Source organism: Pseudophryne corroboree, chromosome 5, assembly GCF_028390025.1.
Source record: "Pseudophryne corroboree isolate aPseCor3 chromosome 5, aPseCor3.hap2, whole genome shotgun sequence".
Taxonomy (NCBI): domain Eukaryota; kingdom Metazoa; phylum Chordata; class Amphibia; order Anura; family Myobatrachidae; genus Pseudophryne; species Pseudophryne corroboree.
Window position 1 is genome coordinate 595,432,490 of NC_086448.1, and position 22,113 is coordinate 595,454,602.

Sequence of the window (22,113 nt, forward strand, 5' to 3'; positions counted from 1 at the left end):
AGCCAATTTGGCCTGATTTCAAAGGACTTATGCATATGAGTGAGGAATCCATGATAAGCAAAGATCATGATCAATAATAGAGCACTGGCTCCAATAGTAATGTTGTGCTTTCACTATGTCACAACACTGAAAGCTTTTTTAAGCAAAGACTGGAAAGATTAGTGCTTATTTAGAGAGAAAGTTTATTAATATGCCTCATTTTAAATGATATTCAGCTCTTCAAAAAAATTAAATATTAGTTCTAACTGGGGTTTGTGGGTTCAAGTCCGACCTAGGTTGCTTCTCTTTAAGTCTCATCTACACCTTTGGAAATCCCATTGGAACTTTCAGCCTATTTGGCATGAAGGCAATGATCTTATGCTTCTGACCAAAAATGTAAAATTTCCATAAAAGATAAACCGTTCACAATGGATAGAGAATCTTATTGATATGACAACATGAAACATGCTAGGTCAGATATATTACAATTTCCATCTTCAGGTTACAAATATATGAAAGACAACATTAAGCTTTGAAAAAATGTACTCACAAAAAGGATTCACATTGTAGCTGTTTGCAGCTAAGGCTCAGTGGCCTAATGGATAAGGCATCATCCTCCAAAGCTGGGGATTGTGGGCTCAAGTCCCACCTGGGTCACCTCTCCTTAAATCTCATCTATTTCTTTGGAAGTCAGGATGATGTTAACTCTTTGATCATTTTCGTACATAGCAATCATTAAGCCAATTTGGCCTAATTGCAAAGGTCCCATGCATATGAGTGAGGAATCTAAGTTAAGCAAAGATCGTGATCAATAATAGAGAACTGGCTCTAATAGTAATGTTTTGCTTTAACTATGTCACAACACTGAAAGCTTTTTTAAGCAAAGACTGGAAAGATCAGTGTTTACTTAGAGAGAAAGTTTATTAACATGCCTCATTTTAAATGATATTTAGCTCTTCAAAAAAATTACATATTAGTTCTAACTGGGGTTTGTGGGTTCAAGTCCGACCTAGGTTGCTTCTCTTTAAGTCTAATCTACACCTTTGGAAATCCCATTGAAACTTTCAGCCTATTTGGCATGAAAGCAATGATCTTATGCTTCTGACGAAAAATGTAAAATTTCCATAAAAGATAAACCGTTCCCAATTGCTTCAGACCAAAAAGATCAGTGCCTTACTTAGATAGAAAGTTTACTAACATACCTCATTTTAAATGATATTCAGCTCTACAAAAAAATAACATATTAGCTCTAACTGCGGTTTGTGGGTTCAAGTCCCACCTGGGTTGCTTCTCTTTAAGTCTCATCTACACCTTTGGAAATCCCATTGGAACTTTCAGCCTATTTGGCATGAAGGCAATGATCTTATGCTTCTGACCAAAAATGTAAAAATTCCATAAAAGATAAACCGTTCACAATGGATAGAGAATCTTATTGATATGACAACATGAAACATGCTAGGTCAGATATATTACAATTTCCATCTTCAGGTTACAAATATATGAAAGACAACATTAAGCTTTGAAAAAATGTACTCACAAAAAGGATTCACATTGTAGCTGTTTGCATCTAAGGCCCAGTGGCCTAATGGATAAGGCATCATCCTCCAAAGCTGGGGATTGTGGGCTCAAGTCCCACCTGGGTCACCTCTCCTTAAATCTCATCTATTTCTTTGGAAGTCAGGATGACGTTTACTCTTTGATCATTTTCGTACATAGCAATCATTAAGCCAATTTGGCCTAATTGCAAAGGTCCCATGCATATGAGTGAGGAATCTAAGTTAAGCAAAGATCGTGATCAATAATAGAGAACTGGCTCTAATAGTAATGTTTTGCTTTAACTATGTCACAATACTGAAAGCTTTTTTAAGCAAAGACTGGAAAGATCAGTGCTTACTTAGAGAGAAAGTTTATTAACATGCCTCATTTTAAATGATATTCAGCTCTTCAAAAAAATTAAATATTAGTACTAACTGGGGTTTGTGGGTTCAAGTCCGACCTAGGTTGTTTCTCTTTAAGTCTCATCTACACCTTTGGAAATCCCATTGGAACTTTCAGCCTATTTGGCATGTAGGCAATGATCTTATGCTTCTGACCAAAAATGTAAAATTTCCATAAAAGATAAACCGTTCCCAATTGCTTCAGACCAAAAAGATCAGTGCCTTACTTAGATAGAAAGTTTACAAACATACCTCATTTTAAATGATATTCAGCTCTTCAAAAAAATTACATATTAGCTCTAACTGCGGTTTGTGGGTTCAAGTCCCACCTGGGTTGCTTCTCTTTAAGTCTCATATACACCTTTGGAAATCCCATTGGAACTTTCAGCCTATTTAGCATGAAGGCAATGATCTTATGCTTCTGACCAAAAATGTAAAATGTCCATAAAAGATAAACCGTTCACAATGGATAGAGAATCTTATTGATTTGACAACATGAAACATGCTAGGTCAGATATATTACAATTTCCATCTTCAGGTTACAAATATATGAAAGACAACATAAAGCTTTAAAAAAAATGTACTCACAAAAAGGATTCACATTGTAGCTGTTTGCAGCTAAGGCCTAGTGGCCTAATGGATAAGGCATCAACCTTCAAAGCTGGGGATTGTGGGCTCAAGTCCCACCTGGGTCACTTCTCCTTAATTATCATCTATTTCTTTGGAAGTCAGGATGACGTATACTCTTTGATCATTTTCGTACATAGCACTCATTAAGCCAATTTGGCCTAATTGCAAAGGTCCCATGCATATGAGTGAGGAATCTAAGTTAAGCAAAGATCGTGATCAATAATAGAGCACTGGCTCTAATAGTAATGTTTTGCTTTAACTATGTTACAACACTGAAAGCTTTTTTAAGCAAAGACTGGAAAGATCAGTGCCTTACTTAGAGAGAAAGTTTATTAACATGCCTCATTTTAAATGATATTCAGCTCTTCAAAAAAATTACATATTAGTTCTAACTGGGGTTTGTGGGTTCAAGTCCGACCTAGGTTGCTTCTCTTTAAGTCTAATCTACACCTTTGGAAATCCCATTGGAACTTTCAGCCTATTTGGCATGAAAGCAATGATCTTATGTTTCTGACCAAAAATGTAAAATTTCCATAAAAGATAAACCGTTCACAATGGATAGAGAATCTTATTGATTTGACAACATGAAACATGCTAGGTCAGATATATTACAATTTCCATCTTCAGGTTACAAATATATGAAAGACAACAATAAGCATTAAAAAAATGTACTCACAAAAACGATTCACATTGTAGCTGTTTGCAGCTAAGGCTCAGTGGCCTAATGGATAAGGCATCATCCTCCAAAGCTGGGGATTGTGGGCTCAAGTCCCACCTGGGTCACCTCTCCTTAAATCTCATCTATTTCTTTGGAAGTCAGGATGATGTTAACTCTTTGATCATTTTCGTACATAGCAATCATTAAGCCAATTTGGCCTAATTGCAAAGGTCCCATGCATATGAGTGAGGAATCTAAGTTAAGCAAAGATCGTGATCAATAATAGAGAACTGGCTCTAATAGTAATGTTTTGCTTTAACTATGTCACAACACTGAAAGCTTTTTTAAGCAAAGACTGGAAAGATCAGTGTTTACTTAGAGAGAAAGTTTATTAACATGCCTCATTTTAAATGATATTTAGCTCTTCAAAAAAATTACATATTAGTTCTAACTGGGGTTTGTGGGTTCAAGTCCGACCTAGGTTGCTTCTCTTTAAGTCTAATCTACACCTTTGGAAATCCCATTGAAACTTTCAGCCTATTTGGCATGAAAGCAATGATCTTATGCTTCTGACGAAAAATGTAAAATTTCCATAAAAGATAAACCGTTCCCAATTGCTTCAGACCAAAAAGATCAGTGCCTTACTTAGATAGAAAGTTTACTAACATACCTCATTTTAAATGATATTCAGCTCTACAAAAAATAACATATTAGCTCTAACTGCGGTTTGTGGGTTCAAGTCCCACCTGGGTTGCTTCTCTTTAAGTCTCATCTACACCTTTGGAAATCCCATTGGAACTTTCAGCCTATTTGGCATGAAGGCAATGATCTTATGCTTCTGACCAAAAATGTAAAAATTCCATAAAAGATAAACCGTTCACAATGGATAGAGAATCTTATTGATATGACAACATGAAACATGCTAGGTCAGATATATTACAATTTCCATCTTCAGGTTACAAATATATGAAAGACAACATTAAGCTTTGAAAAAATGTACTCACAAAAAGGATTCACATTGTAGCTGTTTGCATCTAAGGCCCAGTGGCCTAATGGATAAGGCATCATCCTCCAAAGCTGGGGATTGTGGGCTCAAGTCCCACCTGGGTCACCTCTCCTTAAATCTCATCTATTTCTTTGGAAGTCAGGATGACGTTTACTCTTTGATCATTTTCGTACATAGCAATCATTAAGCCAATTTGGCCTAATTGCAAAGGTCCCATGCATATGAGTGAGGAATCTAAGTTAAGCAAAGATCGTGATCAATAATAGAGAACTGGCTCTAATAGTAATGTTTTGCTTTAACTATGTCACAATACTGAAAGCTTTTTTAAGCAAAGACTGGAAAGATCAGTGCTTACTTAGAGAGAAAGTTTATTAACATGCCTCATTTTAAATGATATTCAGCTCTTCAAAAAAATTAAATATTAGTACTAACTGGGGTTTGTGGGTTCAAGTCCGACCTAGGTTGTTTCTCTTTAAGTCTCATCTACACCTTTGGAAATCCCATTGGAACTTTCAGCCTATTTGGCATGTAGGCAATGATCTTATGCTTCTGACCAAAAATGTAAAATTTCCATAAAAGATAAACCGTTCCCAATTGCTTCAGACCAAAAAGATCAGTGCCTTACTTAGATAGAAAGTTTACAAACATACCTCATTTTAAATGATATTCAGCTCTTCAAAAAAATTACATATTAGCTCTAACTGCGGTTTGTGGGTTCAAGTCCCACCTGGGTTGCTTCTCTTTAAGTCTCATATACACCTTTGGAAATCCCATTGGAACTTTCAGCCTATTTAGCATGAAGGCAATGATCTTATGCTTCTGACCAAAAATGTAAAATGTCCATAAAAGATAAACCGTTCACAATGGATAGAGAATCTTATTGATTTGACAACATGAAACATGCTAGGTCAGATATATTACAATTTCCATCTTCAGGTTACAAATATATGAAAGACAACATAAAGCTTTAAAAAAAATGTACTCACAAAAAGGATTCACATTGTAGCTGTTTGCAGCTAAGGCCTAGTGGCCTAATGGATAAGGCATCAACCTTCAAAGCTGGGGATTGTGGGCTCAAGTCCCACCTGGGTCACTTCTCCTTAATTATCATCTATTTCTTTGGAAGTCAGGATGACGTATACTCTTTGATCATTTTCGTACATAGCACTCATTAAGCCAATTTGGCCTAATTGCAAAGGTCCCATGCATATGAGTGAGGAATCTAAGTTAAGCAAAGATCGTGATCAATAATAGAGCACTGGCTCTAATAGTAATGTTTTGCTTTAACTATGTTACAACACTGAAAGCTTTTTTAAGCAAAGACTGGAAAGATCAGTGCCTTACTTAGAGAGAAAGTTTATTAACATGCCTCATTTTAAATGATATTCAGCTCTTCAAAAAAATTACATATTAGTTCTAACTGGGGTTTGTGGGTTCAAGTCCGACCTAGGTTGCTTCTCTTTAAGTCTAATCTACACCTTTGGAAATCCCATTGGAACTTTCAGCCTATTTGGCATGAAAGCAATGATCTTATGTTTCTGACCAAAAATGTAAAATTTCCATAAAAGATAAACCGTTCACAATGGATAGAGAATCTTATTGATTTGACAACATGAAACATGCTAGGTCAGATATATTACAATTTCCATCTTCAGGTTACAAATATATGAAAGACAACAATAAGCATTAAAAAAATGTACTCACAAAAACGATTCACATTACAGCTATTTGCAACTAAGGCCCAGTGGCCTAATGGATAAGGCATCAGCCTCCGGAGCTGGGGATTGTGGGTTCAAGTCCCACCTGGGTCGCTTCTCTTTAATTCTCATCAATTTCTTTTGAAGTCAGGATGACATTTACTCTTCGAACATTTTCGTACATAGCAATCATTAAGCCAATTTGGCCTGATTTCAAAGGACCTATGCATATGAGTGAGGAATCCATGATAAGCAAAGATCGTGATCAATAATAGAGCACTGGTTCCAATAGTAATGTTGTGCTTTCACTATGTCACAACACTGAAAGCTTTTTTAAGCAAAGACTGGAAAGATTAGTGCTTATTTAGAGAGAAAGTTTATTAATATGCCTCATTTTAAATGATATTCAGCTCTTCAAAAAAATTAAATATTAGTTCTAACTGGGGTTTGTGGGTTCAAGTCCGACCTAGGTTGCTTCTCTTTAAGTCTCATCTACACCTTTGGAAATCCCATTGGAACTTTCAGCCTATTTGGCATGAAGGCAATGATCTTATGCTTCTGACCAAAAATGTAAAATTTCCATAAAAGATAAACCTTTCACAATGGATAGAGAATCTTATTGATTTGACAACATGAAACATGCTTGGTCAGATATATTACAATTTCCATCTTCAGGTTACAAATATATGAAAGACAACATTAAGCTTTGAAAAAATGTACTCACAAAAAGGATTCACAATGTAGTTGTTTGCAGCTAAGGCCCAGTGGCTTAATGGATAAGGCATCATCCTCCAAAGCTGGGGATTGTGGGCTCAAGTCCCACCTGGGTCACCTCTTCTTAAATCTCATCTATTTCTTTGGAAGTCAGGATGACGTTTACTCTTTGATCATTTTCGTACATAGCAATCATTAAGCCAATTTGGCCTAATTGCAAAGGTCCCATGCATATGAGTGAGGAATCTAAGTTAAGCAAAGATCGTGATCAATAATAGAGAACTGGCTCTAATAGTAATGTTTTGCTTTAACTATGTCACAACACTGAAAGCTTTTTAAGCAAAGACTGGATAGATCAGTGCTTACTTCGAGAGAAAGTTTATTAACATGCCTCATTTTAAATGATATTTAGCTCTTCAAAAAAATTACATATTAGTTCTAACTGGGGTTTGTGGGTTCAAGTCCGACCTAGGTTGCTTCTCTTTAAGTCTAATCTACACCTTTGGAAATCCCATTGAAACTTTCAGCCTATTTGGCATGAAAGCAATGATCTTATGCTTCTGACGAAAAATGTAAAATTTCCATAAAAGATAAACCGTTCCCAATTGCTTCAGACCAAAAAGATCAGTGCCTTACTTAGATAGAAAGTTTACTAACATACCTCATTTTAAATGATATTCAGCTCTACAAAAAAATAACATATTAGCTCGAACTGCGGTTTGTGGGTTCAAGTCCTACCTGGGTTGCTTCTCTTTAAGTCTCATCTACACCTTTGGAAATCCCATTGGAACTTTCAGCCTATTTGGCATGAAGGCAATGATCTTATGCTTCTGACCAAAAATGTAAAATGTCCATAAAAGATAAACCGTTCACAATGGATAGAGAATCTTATTGATTTGACAACATGAAACATGCTAGGTCAGATATATTACAATTTCCATCTTCAGGTTACAAATATATGAAAGACAACAATAAGCATTAAAAAAATGTACTCACAAAAACGATTCCCATTACAGCTATTTGCAGCTAAGGCCCAGTGGCCTAATGGATAAGGCATCAGCCTCCGGAGCTGGGGATTGTGGGTTCAAGTCCCACCTGGGTCGCTTCTCTTTAATTCTCATCAATTTCTTTTGAAGTCAGGATGACATTTACTCTTCGAACATTTTCGTACATAGCAATCATTAAGCCAATTTGGCCTGATTTCAAAGGACCTATGCATATGAGTGAGGAATCCATGATAAGCAAAGATCGTGATCAATAATAGAGCACTGGCTCCAATAGTAATGTTGTGCTTTCACTATGTCACAACACTGAAAGCTTTTTTAAGCAAAGACTGGAAAGATTAGTGCTTATTTAGAGAGAAAGTTTATTAATATGCCTCATTTTAAATGATATTCAGCTCTTCAAAAAAATTAAATATTAGTTCTAACTGGGGTTTGTGGGTTCAAGTCCGACCTAGGTTGCTTCTCTTTAAGTCTCATCTACACCTTTGGAAATCCCATTGGAACTTTCAGCCTATTTGGCATGAAGGCAATGATCTTATGCTTCTGACCAAAAATGTAAAATTTCCATAAAAGATAAACCGTTCACAATGGATAGAGAATCTTATTGATATGACAACATGAAACATGCTAGGTCAGATATATTACAATTTCCATCTTCAGGTTACAAATATATGAAAGACAACATTAAGCTTTGAAAAAATGTACTCACAAAAAGGATTCACATTGTAGCTGTTTGCAGCTAAGGCCCAGTGGCCTAATGGATAAGGCATCATCCTCCAAAGCTGGGGATTGTGGGCTCAAGTCCCACCTGGGTCACCTCTCCTTAAATCTCATCTATTTCTTTGGAAGTCAGGATGACGTTTACTCTTTGATCATTTTCGTACATAGCAATCATTAAGCCAATTTGGCCTAATTGCAAAGGTCCCATGCATATGAGTGAGGAATCTAAGTTAAGCAAAGATCGTGATCAATAATAGAGAACTGGCTCTAATAGTAATGTTTTGCTTTAACTATGTCACAATACTGAAAGCTTTTTTAAGCAAAGACTGGAAAGATCAGTGCTTACTTAGAGAGAAAGTTTATTAACATGCCTCATTTTAAATGATATTCAGCTCTTCAAAAAAATTAAATATTAGTACTAACTGGGGTTTGTGGGTTCAAGTCCGACCTAGGTTGTTTCTCTTTAAGTCTCATCTACACCTTTGGAAATCCCATTGGAACTTTCAGCCTATTTGGCATGTAGGCAATGATCTTATGCTTCTGACCAAAAATTTAAAATTTCCATAAAAGATAAACCGTTCCCAATTGCTTCAGACCAAAAAGATCAGTGCCTTACTTAGATAGAAAGTTTACAAACATACCTCATTTTAAATGATATTCAGCTCTTCAAAAAAATTACATATTAGCTCTAACTGCGGTTTGTGGGTTCAAGTCCCACCTGGGTTGCTTCTCTTTAAGTCTCATATACACCTTTGGAAATCCCATTGGAACTTTCAGCCTATTTAGCATGAAGGCAATGATCTTATGCTTCTGACCAAAAATGTAAAATGTCCATAAAAGATAAACCGTTCACAATGGATAGAGAATCTTATTGATTTGACAACATGAAACATGCTAGGTCAGATATATTACAATTTCCATCTTCAGGTTACAAATATATGAAAGACAACATAAAGCTTTAAAAAAAATGTACTCACAAAAAGGATTCACATTGTAGCTGTTTGCAGCTAAGGCCTAGTGGCCTAATGGATAAGGGATCAACCTTCAAAGCTGGGGATTGTGGGCTCAAGTCCCACCTGGGTCACTTCTCCTTAATTATCATCTATTTCTTTGGAAGTCAGGATGACGTATACTCTTTGATCATTTTCGTACATAGCACTCATTAAGCCAATTTGGCCTAATTGCAAAGGTCCCATGCATATGAGTGAGGAATTTAAGTTAAGCAAAGATCGTGATCAATAATAGAGCACTGGCTCTAATAGTAATGTTTTGCTTTAACTATGTTACAACACTGAAAGCTTTTTTAAGCAAAGACTGTAAAGATCAGTGCCTTACTTAGAGAGAAAGTTTATTAACATGCCTCATTTTAAATGATATTCAGCTCTTCAAAAAAATTACATATTAGTTCTAACTGGGGTTTGTGGGTTCAAGTCCGACCTAGGTTGCTTCTCTTTAAGTCTAATCTACACCTTTGGAAATCCCATTGGAACTTTCAGCCTATTTGGCATGAAAGCAATGATCTTATATTTCTGACCAAAAATGTAAAATTTCCATAAAAGATAAACCGTTCACAATGGATAGAGAATCTTATTGATTTGACAACATGAAACATGCTAGGTCAGATATATTACAATTTCCATCTTCAGGTTACAAATATATGAAAGACAACAATAAGCATTAAAAAAATGTACTCACAAAAACGATTCACATTACAGCTATTTGCAACTAAGGCCCAGTGGCCTAATGGATAAGGCATCAGCCTCAGGAGCTGGGGATTGTGGGTTCAAGTCCCACCTGGGTTGCTTCTCTTTAATTCTCATCAATTTCTTTTGAAGTCAGGATGACATTTACTCTTCGAACATTTTCGTACATAGCAATCATTAAGCCAATTTGGCCTGATTTCAAAGGACCTATGCATATGAGTGAGGAATCCATGATAAGCAAAGATCGTGATCAATAATAGAGCACTGGTTCCAATAGTAATGTTGTGCTTTCACTATGTCACAACACTGAAAGCTTTTTTAAGCAAAGACTGGAAAGATTAGTGCTTATTTAGAGAGAAAGTTTATTAATATGCCTCATTTTAAATGATATTCAGCTCTTCAAAAAAATTAAATATTAGTTCTCACTGGGGTTTGTGGGTTCAAGTCCGACCTAGGTTGCTTCTCTTTAAGTCTCATCTACACCTTTGGAAATCCCATTGGAACTTTCAGCCTATTTGGCATGAAGGCAATGATCTTATGCTTCTGACCAAAAATGTAAAATTTCCATAAAAGATAAACCTTTCACAATGGATAGAGAATCTTATTGATTTGACAACATGAAACATGCTTGGTCAGATATATTACAATTTCCATCTTCAGGTTACAAATATATGAAAGACAACATTAAGCTTTGAAAAAATGTACTCACAAAAAGGATTCACATTGTAGTTGTTTGCAGCTAAGGCCCAGTGGCTTAATGGATAAGGCATCATCCTCCAAAGCTGGGGATTGTGGGCTCAAGTCCCACCTGGGTCACCTCTTCATAAATCTCATCTATTTCTTTGGAAGTCAGGATGACGTTTACTCTTTGATCATTTTCGTACATAGCAATCATTAAGCCAATTTGGCCTAATTGCAAAGGTCCCATGCATATGAGTGAGGAATCTAAGTTAAGCAAAGATCGTGATCAATAATAGAGAACTGGCTCTAATAGTAATGTTTTGCTTTAACTATGTCACAGCACTGAAAGCTTTTTTAAGCAAAGACTGGATAGATCAGTGCTTACTTCGAGAGAAAGTTTATTAACATGCCTCATTTTAAATGATATTTAGCTCTTCAAAAAAATTACATATTAGTTCTAACTGGGGTTTGTGGGTTCAAGTCCGACCTAGGTTGCTTCTCTTTAAGTCTAATCTACACCTTTGGAAATCCCATTGAAACTTTCAGCCTATTTGGCATGAAAGCAATGATCTTATGCTTCTGACGAAAAATGTAAAATTTCCATAAAAGATAAACCGTTCCCAATTGCTTCAGACCAAAAAGATCAGTGCCTTACTTAGATAGAAAGTTTACTAACATACCTCATTTTAAATGATATTCAGCTCTACAATAAAATAACATATTAGCTCGAACTGCGGTTTCTGTGTTCAAGTCCCACCTGGGTTGCTTCTCTTTAAGTCTCATCTACACCTTTGGAAATCCCATTGGAACTTTCAGCCTATTTGGCATGAAGGCAATGATCTTATGCTTCTGACCAAAAATGTAAAATGTCCATAAAAGATAAACCGTTCACAATGGATAGAGAATCTTATTGATTTGACAACATGAAACATGCTAGGTCAGATATATTACAATTTCCATCTTCAGGTTACAAATATATGAAAGACAACAATAAGCATTAAAAAAATGTACTCACAAAAACGATTCCCATTACAGCTATTTGCAGCTAAGGCCCAGTGGCCTAATGGATAAGGCATCAGCCTCCGGAGCTGGGGATTGTGGGTTCAAGTCCCACCTGGGTCGCTTCTCTTTAATTCTCATCAATTTCTTTTGAAGTCAGGATGACATTTACTCTTCGAACATTTTCGTACATAGCAATCATTAAGCCAATTTGGCCTGATTTCAAAGGACCTATGCATATGAGTGAGGAATCCATGATAAGCAAAGATCGTGATCAATAATAGAGCACTGGCTCCAATAGTAATGTTGTGCTTTCACTATGTCACAACACTGAAAGCTTTTTTAAGCAAAGACTGGAAAGATTAGTGCTTATTTAGAGAGAAAGTTTATTAATATGCCTCATTTTAAATGATATTCAGCTCTTCAAAAAAATTAAATATTAGTTCTAACTGGGGTTTGTGGGTTCAAGTCCGACCTAGGTTGCTTCTCTTTAAGTCTCATCTACACCTTTGGAAATCCCATTGGAACTTTCAGCTTATTTGGCATGAAGGCAATGATCTTATGCTTCTGACCAAAAATGTAAAATGTCCATAAAAGATAAACCGTTCACAATGGATAGAGAATCTTATTGATTTGACAACATGAAACATGCTAGGTCAGATATATTACAATTTCCATCTTTAGGTTACAAATATATGAAAGACAACATTAAGCTTTAAAAAAATGTACTCACAAAAAGGATTCACATTGTAACTGTTTGCAGCTAAGGCTTAGTGGCCTAATGGATAAGGCATCAACCTCCAAAGCTGGGGATTTTGGGCTCAAGTCCCACCTGGGTCACTTCTCCTTAATTCTCATCTATTTCTTTGGAAGTCAGGATGACGTTTACTCTTTGATCATTTTCGTACATAGCAATCATTAAGCCAATTTGGCCTAATTGCAAAGGTCCCATGCATATGAGTGAGGAATCTAAGTTAAGCAAAGATTGTGATCAATAATAGAGCACTGGCTCCAATAGTAATGTTTTGCTTTAACTATGTTACAACACTAAAAGCTTTTTTATGCAAAGACTGGAAAGATCAGTGCCTTACTTAGAGAGAAAGTTTATTAACATGCCTCATTTTAAATGATATTCAGCTCTTCAAAAAAATTACATATTAGTTCTAACTGGGGTTTGTGGGTTCAAGTCCGACCTAGGTTGCTTCTCTTTAAGTCTTATCTACACCTTTGGAAATCCCATTGGAACTTTCAGCCTATTTGGCATGAAGGCAATGATCTTATGCTTCTGACCAAAAATGTAAAATTTCCATAAAAGATAAACCGTTCCCAATTGCTTCAGACCAAAAAGATCAGTGCCTTACTTAGATAGAAAGTTTACTAAAATACCTCATTTTAAATGATATTCAGCTCTACAAAAAAATAACATATTAGCTCTAACTGCGGTTTGTGGGTTCAAGTCCCACCTGGGTTGCTTCTCTTTAAGTCTCATCTACACCTTTGGAAATCCCATTGGAACTTTCAGCCTATTTGGCATGAAGGCAATGATCTTATGCTTCTGACCAAAAATGTAAAATGTCCATAAAATATAAACCGTTCACAATGGATAGAGAATCTTATTGATTTGACAACATGAAACATGCTAGGTCAGATATATTACAATTTCCATCTTCAGGTTACAAATATATGAAAGACAACAATAAGCTTTAAAAAAATGTACTCACAAAAACGATTCACATTACAGCTATTTGCATCTAAGGCCTAGTGGCCTAATGGATAAGGCATCAGCCTCCGGAGCTGGGGATTGTGGGTTCAAGTCCCACCTGGGTTGCTTCTCTTTAATTCTCATCAATTTCTTTTGAAGTCAGGATGACATTTACTCTTCGAACATTTTCGTACATAGCAATCATTAAGCCAATTTGGCCTGTTTTCAAAGGACCTATGCATATGAGTGAGGAATCCATGATAAGCAAAGATCGTGATCAATAATAGAGCACTGGCTCCAATAGTAATGTTGTGCTTTCACTATGTCACAACACTGAAAGCTTTTTTAAGCAAAGACTGGAAAGATTAGTGCTTATTTAGAGAGAAAGTTTATTAATATGCCTCATTTTAAATGATATTTAGCTCTTCAAAAAAATTAAATATTAGTTCTAACTGGGGTTTGTGGGTTCAAGTCCGACCTAGGTTGCTTCTCTTTAAGTCTCATCTACACCTTTGGAAATCCCATTGGAACTTTCAGCCTATTTGGCATGAAAGCAATGATCTTATGTTTCTGACCAAAAATGTAAAATTTCCATAAAAGATAAACCGTTCACAATGGATAGAGAATCTTGTTGATTTGACAACATGAAACATGCTAGGTCAGATATATTACAATTTCCATCTTCAGGTTACAAATATATGAAAGACAACAATAAGCATTAAAAAAATGTACTCACAAAAACGATTCACATTACAGCTATTTGCAGCTAAGGCCCGGTGGCCTAATGGATAAGGCATCAGCCTCCGGAGCTGGGGATTGTGGGTTCAAGTCCCACCTGGGTCACTCCTCTTTAATTCTCATCAATTTCTTTTGAAGTCAGGATGACATTTACTCTTCGAACATTTTCGTACATAGCAATCATTAAGCCAATTTGGCCTGATTTCAAAGGACTTATGCATATGAGTGAGGAATCCATGATAAGCAAAGATCGTGATCAATAATAGAGCACTGGCTCCAATAGTAATGTTGTGCTTTCACTATGTCACATCACTGAAAGATTTTTTAAGCAAAGACTGGAAAGATTAGTGCTTATTTAGAGAGAAAATTTATTAATATGCCTCATTTTAAATGATATTCAGCTCTTCAAAAAAATTAAATATTAGTTCTAACTGGGGTTTGTGGGTTCAAGTCCGACCTAGGTTGCTTCTCTTTAAGTCTCATCTACACCTTTGGAAATCCCATTGGAACTTTCAGCTTATTTGGCATGAAGGCAATGATCTTATGCTTCTGACCAAAAATGTAAAATGTCCATAAAAGATAAACCGTTTACAATGGATAGAGAATCTTATTGATTTGACAACATGAAACATGCTAGGTCAGATATATTACAATTTCCATCTTTAGGTTACAAATATATGAAAGACAACATTAAGCTTTCAAAAAATGTACTCACAAAAAGGATTCACATTGTAGCTGTTTGCAGCTAAGGCTTAGTGGCCTAATGGATAAGGCATCAACCTTCAAAGCTGGGGATTGTGGGCTCAAGTCCCACCTGGGTCACTTCTCCTTAATTCTCATCTATTTCTTTGGAAGTCAGGATGACATTTACTCTTCGAACATTTTCGTACATAGCAATCATTAAGCCAATTTGGCCTGTTTTCAAAGGACCTATGCATATGAGTGAGGAATCCATGATAAGCAAAGATCGTGATCAATAATAGAGCACTGGCTCCAATAGTAATGTTGTGCTTTCACTATGTCACAACACTGAAAGCTTTATTAAGCAAAGACTGGAAAGATTAGTGCTTATTTAGAGAGAAAGTTTATTAATATGCCTCATTTTAAATGATATTCAGCTCTTCAAAAAAATTAAATATTAGTTCTAACTGGGGTTTGTGGGTTCAAGTCCGACCTAGGTTGCTTCTCTTTAAGTCTCATCTACACCTTTGGAAATCCCATTGGAACTTTCAGCCTATTTGGCATGAAGGCAATGATCTTATGCTTCTGACCAAAAATGTAAAATTTCCATAAAAGATAAACCGTTCCCAATTGCTTCAGACCAAAAAGATCAGTGCCTTACTTAGATAGAAAGTTTACTAACATACCTCATTTTAAATGATATTCAGCTCTTCAAAAAAATTACATATTAGCTCTAACTGTGGTTTGTGGGTTCAAGTCCCACCTGGGTTGCTTCTCTTTAGGTCTCATCTACACCTTTGGAAATCCCATTGGAACTTTCAGCCTATTTAGCATGAAGGCAATGATCTTATGCTTCTGACCAAAAATGTAAAATGTCCATAAAAGATAAACTGTTCACAATGGATAGAGAATCTTATTGATTTGACAACATGAAACATGCTAGGTCAGATATATTACAATTTCCATCTTCAGGTTACAAATATATGAAAGACAACATTAAGCTTTAAAAAAATGTACTCACAAAAAGGATTCACATTGTAGCTGTTTGCAGCTAAGGCCTAGTGGCCTAATGGATAAGGCATCAACCTTCAAAGCTGGGGATTGTGGGCTCAAGTCCCACCTGGGTCACTTCTCCTTAATTATCATCTATTTCTTTGGAAGTCAGGATGACGTATACTCTTTGATCATTTTCGTACATAGCAATCATTAAGCCAATTTGGCCTAATTGCAAAGGTCCCATGCATATGAGTGAGGAATCTAAGTTAAGCAAAGATCGTGATCAATAATAGAGCACTGGCTCCAATAGTAATGCTTTGCTTTAACTATGTCACAACACTGAAAGCTTTTTTAAGCAAAGACTGGAAAGATCAGTGCCTTACTTAGAGAGAAAGTTTATTAACATGCCTCATTTTAAATGATATTCAGCTCTTCAAAAAAATTACATATTAGTTCTAACTGGGGTTTGTGGGTTCAAGTCCGACCTAGGTTGCTTCTCTTTAAGTCTAATCTACACCTTTGGAAATCCCATTGGAACTTTCAGCCTATTTGGCATGAAAGCAATGATCTTATGTTTCTGACCAAAAATGTAAAATTTCCATAAAAGATAAACCGTTCACAATGGATAGAGAATCTTGTTGATTTGACAACATGAAACATGCTAGGTCAGATATATTACAATTTCCATCTTCAGGTTACAAATATATGAAAGACAACAATAAGCATTAAAAAAATGTACTCACAAAAACGATTCACATTACAGCTATTTGCAGCTAAGGCCCAGTGGCCTAATGGATAAGGCATCAGCCTCCGGAGCTGGGGATTGTGGGTTCAAGTCCCACCTGGGTCACTCCTCTTTAATTCTCATCAATTTCTTTTGAAGTCAGGATGACATTTACTCTTCGAACATTTTCGTACATAGCAATCATTAAGCCAATTTGGCCTGATTTCAAAGGACTTATGCATATGAGTGAGGAATCCATGATAAGCAAAGATCGTGATCAATAATAGAGCACTGGCTCCAATAGTAATGTTGTGCTTTCACTATGTCACATCACTGAAAGCTTTTTTAAGCAAAGACTGGAAAGATTAGTGCTTATTTAGAGAGAAAGTTTATTAATATGCCTCATTTTAAATGATATTCAGCTCTTCAAAAAAATTAAATATTAGTTCTAACTGGGGTTTGTGGGTTCAAGTCCGACCTAGGTTGCTTCTCTTTAAGTCTCATCTACACCTTTGGAAATCCCATTGGAACTTTCAGCCTATTTGGCATGAAAGCAATGATCTTATGTTTCTGACCAAAAATGTAAAATTTCCATAAAAGATAAACCGTTCACAATGGATAGAGAATCTTGTTGATTTGACAACATGAAACATGCTAGGTCAGATATATTACAATTTCCATCTTCAGGTTACAAATATATGAAAGACAACAATAAGCATTAAAAAAATGTACTCACAAAAACGATTCACATTACAGCTATTTGCAGCTAAGGCCCGGTGGCCTAATGGATAAGGCATCAGCCTCCGGAGCTGGGGATTGTGGGTTCAAGTCCCACCTGGGTCACTCCTCTTTAATTCTCATCAATTTCTTTTGAAGTCAGGATGACATTTACTCTTCGAACATTTTCGTACATAGCAATCATTAAGCCAATTTGGCCTGATTTCAAAGGACTTATGCATATGAGTGAGGAATCCATGATAAGCAAAGATCGTGATCAATAATAGAGCACTGGCTCCAATAGTAATGTTGTGCTTTCACTATGTCACATCACTGAAAGATTTTTTAAGCAAAGACTGGAAAGATTAGTGCTTATTTAGAGAGAAAATTTATTAATATGCCTCATTTTAAATGATATTCAGCTCTTCAAAAAAATTAAATATTAGTTCTAACTGGGGTTTGTGGGTTCAAGTCCGACCTAGGTTGCTTCTCTTTAAGTCTCATCTACACCTTTGGAAATCCCATTGGAACTTTCAGCTTATTTGGCATGAAGGCAATGATCTTATGCTTCTGACCAAAAATGTAAAATGTCCATAAAAGATAAACCGTTTACAATGGATAGAGAATCTTATTGATTTGACAACATGAAACATGCTAGGTCAGATATATTACAATTTCCATCTTTAGGTTACAAATATATGAAAGACAACATTAAGCTTTCAAAAAATGTACTCACAAAAAGGATTCACATTGTAGCTGTTTGCAGCTAAGGCTTAGTGGCCTAATGGATAAGGCATCAACCTTCAAAGCTGGGGATTGTGGGCTCAAGTCCCACCTGGGTCACTTCTCCTTAATTCTCATCTATTTCTTTGGAAGTCAGGATGACATTTACTCTTCGAACATTTTCGTACATAGCAATCATTAAGCCAATTTGGCCTGTTTTCAAAGGACCTATGCATATGAGTGAGGAATCCATGATAAGCAAAGATCGTGATCAATAATAGAGCACTGGCTCCAATAGTAATGTTGTGCTTTCACTATGTCACAACACTGAAAGCTTTATTAAGCAAAGACTGGAAAGATTAGTGCTTATTTAGAGAGAAAGTTTATTAATATGCCTCATTTTAAATGATATTCAGCTCTTCAAAAAAATTAAATATTAGTTCTAACTGGGGTTTGTGGGTTCAAGTCCGACCTAGGTTGCTTCTCTTTAAGTCTCATCTACACCTTTGGAAATCCCATTGGAACTTTCAGCCTATTTGGCATGAAGGCAATGATCTTATGCTTCTGACCAAAAATGTAAAATTTCCATAAAAGATAAACCGTTCCCAATTGCTTCAGACCAAAAAGATCAGTGCCTTACTTAGATAGAAAGTTTACTAACATACCTCATTTTAAATGATATTCAGCTCTTCAAAAAAATTACATATTAGCTCTAACTGTGGTTTGTGGGTTCAAGTCCCACCTGGGTTGCTTCTCTTTAGGTCTCATCTACACCTTTGGAAATCCCATTGGAACTTTCAGCCTATTTAGCATGAAGGCAATGATCTTATGCTTCTGACCAAAAATGTAAAATGTCCATAAAAGATAAACTGTTCACAATGGATAGAGAATCTTATTGATTTGACAACATGAAACATGCTAGGTCAGATATATTACAATTTCCATCTTCAGGTTACAAATATATGAAAGACAACATTAAGCTTTAAAAAAATGTACTCACAAAAAGGATTCACATTGTAGCTGTTTGCAGCTAAGGCCTAGTGGCCTAATGGATAAGGCATCAACCTTCAAAGCTGGGGATTGTGGGCTCAAGTCCCACCTGGGTCACTTCTCCTTAATTATCATCTATTTCTTTGGAAGTCAGGATGACGTATACTCTTTGATCATTTTCGTACATAGCAATCATTAAGCCAATTTGGCCTAATTGCAAAGGTCCCATGCATATGAGTGAGGAATCTAAGTTAAGCAAAGATCGTGATCAATAATAGAGCACTGGCTCCAATAGTAATGCTTTGCTTTAACTATGTCACAACACTGAAAGCTTTTTTAAGCAAAGACTGGAAAGATCAGTGCCTTACTTAGAGAGAAAGTTTATTAACATGCCTCATTTTAAATGATATTCAGCTCTTCAAAAAAATTACATATTAGTTCTAACTGGGGTTTGTGGGTTCAAGTCCGACCTAGGTTGCTTCTCTTTAAGTCTAATCTACACCTTTGGAAATCCCATTGGAACTTTCAGCCTATTTGGCATGAAAGCAATGATCTTATGTTTCTGACCAAAAATGTAAAATTTCCATAAAAGATAAACCGTTCACAATGGATAGAGAATCTTGTTGATTTGACAACATGAAACATGCTAGGTCAGATATATTACAATTTCCATCTTCAGGTTACAAATATATGAAAGACAACAATAAGCATTAAAAAAATGTACTCACAAAAACGATTCACATTACAGCTATTTGCAGCTAAGGCCCAGTGGCCTAATGGATAAGGCATCAGCCTCCGGAGCTGGGGATTGTGGGTTCAAGTCCCACCTGGGTCACTCCTCTTTAATTCTCATCAATTTCTTTTGAAGTCAGGATGACATTTACTCTTCGAACATTTTCGTACATAGCAATCATTAAGCCAATTTGGCCTGATTTCAAAGGACTTATGCATATGAGTGAGGAATCCATGATAAGCAAAGATCGTGATCAATAATAGAGCACTGGCTCCAATAGTAATGTTGTGCTTTCACTATGTCACATCACTGAAAGCTTTTTTAAGCAAAGACTGGAAAGATTAGTGCTTATTTAGAGAGAAAGTTTATTAATATGCCTCATTTTAAATGATATTCAGCTCTTCAAAAAAATTAAATATTAGTTCTAACTGGGGTTTGTGGGTTCAAGTCCGACCTAGGTTGCTTCTCTTTAAGTCTCATCTACACCTTTGGAAATCCCATTGGAACTTTCAGCTTATTTGGCATGAAGGCAATGATCTTATGCTTCTGACCAAAAATGTAAAATGTCCATAAAAGATAAACCGTTCACAATGGATAGAGAATCTTATTGATTTGACAACATGAAACATGCTAGGTCAGATATATTACAATTTCCATCTTTAGGTTACAAATATATGAAAGACAACATTAAGCTTTAAAAAAATGTACTCACAAAAAGGATTCACATTGTAGCTGTTTGCAGCTAAGGCTTAGTGGCCTAATGGATAAGGCATCAACCTCCAAAGCTGGGGATTGTGGGCTCAAGTCCCACCTGGGTCACTTCTCCTTAATTCTCATCTATTTCTTTGGAAGTCAGGATGACGTTTACTCTTTGATCATTTTCGTACATAGCAATCATTAAGCCAATTTGGCCTAATTGCAAAGGTCCCATGCATATGAGTGAGGAATCTAAGTTAAGCAAAGATTGTGATCAATAATAGAGCACTGGCTCCAATAGTAATGTTTTGCTTTAACTATGTTACAACACTAAAAGCTTTTTTATGCAAAGACTGGAAAGATCAGTGCCTTACTTAGAGAGAAAGTTTATTAACATGCCTCATTTTAAATGATATTCAGCTCTTCAAAAAAATTACATATTAGTTCTAACTGGGGTTTGTGGGTTCAAGTCCGACCTAGGTTGCTTCTCTTTAAGTCTTATCTACACCTTTGGAAATCCCATTGGAACTTTCAGCCTATTTGGCATGAAGGCAATGATCTTATGCTTCTGACCAAAAATGTAAAATTTCCATAAAAGATAAACCGTTCCCAATTGCTTCAGACCAAAAAGATCAGTGCCTTACTTAGATAGAAAGTTTACTAACATACCTCATTTTAAATGATATTCAGCTCTACAAAAAAATAACATATTAGCTCTAACTGCGGTTTGTGGATTCAAGTCCCACCTGGGTTGCTTCTCTTTAAGTCTCATCTACACCTTTGGAAATCCCATTGGAACTTTCAGCCTATTTGGCATGAAGGCAATGATCTTATGCTTCTGACCAAAAATGTAAAATGTCCATAAAAGATAAACCGTTCACAATGGATAGATAATCTTATTGGTTTGACAACATGAAACATGCTAGGTCAGATATATTACAATTTCCATCTTCAGGTTACAAATATATGAAAGACAACATTAAGCTTTAAAAAAATGTACTCACAAAAAGGATTCACATTGTAGCTGTTTGCAGCTAAGGCCTAGTGGCCTAATGGATAAGGCATCAACCTCCAAAGCTGGGGATTGTGGGCTAAAGTCCCACCTGGGTCACTTCTCCTTAATTCTCATCTATTTCTTTGGAAGTCAGGATGACGTTTACTCTTTGATCATTTTCGTACATAGCAATCATTAAGCCAATTTGACCTAATTGCAAAGGTCCCATGCATATGAGTGAGGAATCTAAGTTAAGCAAAGATCGTGATCATTAATAGAGCACTGGCTCCAATAGTAATGTTTTGCTTTAACTATGTCACAACACTGAAAGCTTTTTTAAGCAAAGACTGGAAAGATCAGTGCCTTACTTAGAGAGAAAGTTTATTAACATGCCTCATTTTAAATGATATTCAGCTCTTCAAAAAAATTACATATTAGTTCTAACTGGGGTTTGTGGGTTCAAGTCCGACCTAGGTTGCTTCTCTTTAAGTCTAATCTACACCTTTGGAAATCCCATTGGAACTTTCAGCCTATTTGGCATGAAAGCAATGATCTTATGTTTCTGACCAAAAATGTAAAATTTCCATAAAAGATAAACCGTTCACAATGGATAGAGAATCTTGTTGATTTGACAACATGAAACATGCTAGGTCAGATATATTACAATTTCCATCTTCAGGTTACAAATATA

General features: G+C 36.0%; 9 non-coding genes across 9 annotated transcripts; all 9 read left to right on the plus strand.

Annotated features, from left to right (window-relative positions):
* The first annotated feature begins 5,948 nt into the window (after nt 1–5,948).
* On the plus strand, nt 5,949–6,021 carry TRNAR-CCG (transfer RNA arginine (anticodon CCG)). The gene has a single exon. It is a non-coding gene; the product is annotated as a tRNA-Arg (tRNA).
* A 1,630-nt stretch (nt 6,022–7,651) lies between these two features.
* Nucleotides 7,652–7,724, plus strand: TRNAR-CCG (transfer RNA arginine (anticodon CCG)). The gene has a single exon. It is a non-coding gene; the product is annotated as a tRNA-Arg (tRNA).
* Nucleotides 7,725–10,074: 2,350 nt separating this feature from the next.
* Nucleotides 10,075–10,147, plus strand: TRNAL-CAG (transfer RNA leucine (anticodon CAG)). Its single transcript has one exon. It is a non-coding gene; the product is annotated as a tRNA-Leu (tRNA).
* Nucleotides 10,148–11,778: 1,631 nt separating this feature from the next.
* On the plus strand, nt 11,779–11,851 carry TRNAR-CCG (transfer RNA arginine (anticodon CCG)). The gene has a single exon. It is a non-coding gene; the product is annotated as a tRNA-Arg (tRNA).
* Nucleotides 11,852–13,483: 1,632 nt separating this feature from the next.
* TRNAR-CCG (transfer RNA arginine (anticodon CCG)) lies at nt 13,484–13,556 on the plus strand. Its single transcript has one exon. It is a non-coding gene; the product is annotated as a tRNA-Arg (tRNA).
* A 644-nt stretch (nt 13,557–14,200) lies between these two features.
* On the plus strand, nt 14,201–14,273 carry TRNAR-CCG (transfer RNA arginine (anticodon CCG)). Its single transcript has one exon. It is a non-coding gene; the product is annotated as a tRNA-Arg (tRNA).
* Nucleotides 14,274–16,622: 2,349 nt separating this feature from the next.
* TRNAR-CCG (transfer RNA arginine (anticodon CCG)) lies at nt 16,623–16,695 on the plus strand. Its single transcript has one exon. It is a non-coding gene; the product is annotated as a tRNA-Arg (tRNA).
* Nucleotides 16,696–17,339: 644 nt separating this feature from the next.
* TRNAR-CCG (transfer RNA arginine (anticodon CCG)) lies at nt 17,340–17,412 on the plus strand. Its single transcript has one exon. It is a non-coding gene; the product is annotated as a tRNA-Arg (tRNA).
* Nucleotides 17,413–19,761: 2,349 nt separating this feature from the next.
* Nucleotides 19,762–19,834, plus strand: TRNAR-CCG (transfer RNA arginine (anticodon CCG)). The gene has a single exon. It is a non-coding gene; the product is annotated as a tRNA-Arg (tRNA).
* Nucleotides 19,835–22,113: the final 2,279 nt, after the last annotated feature.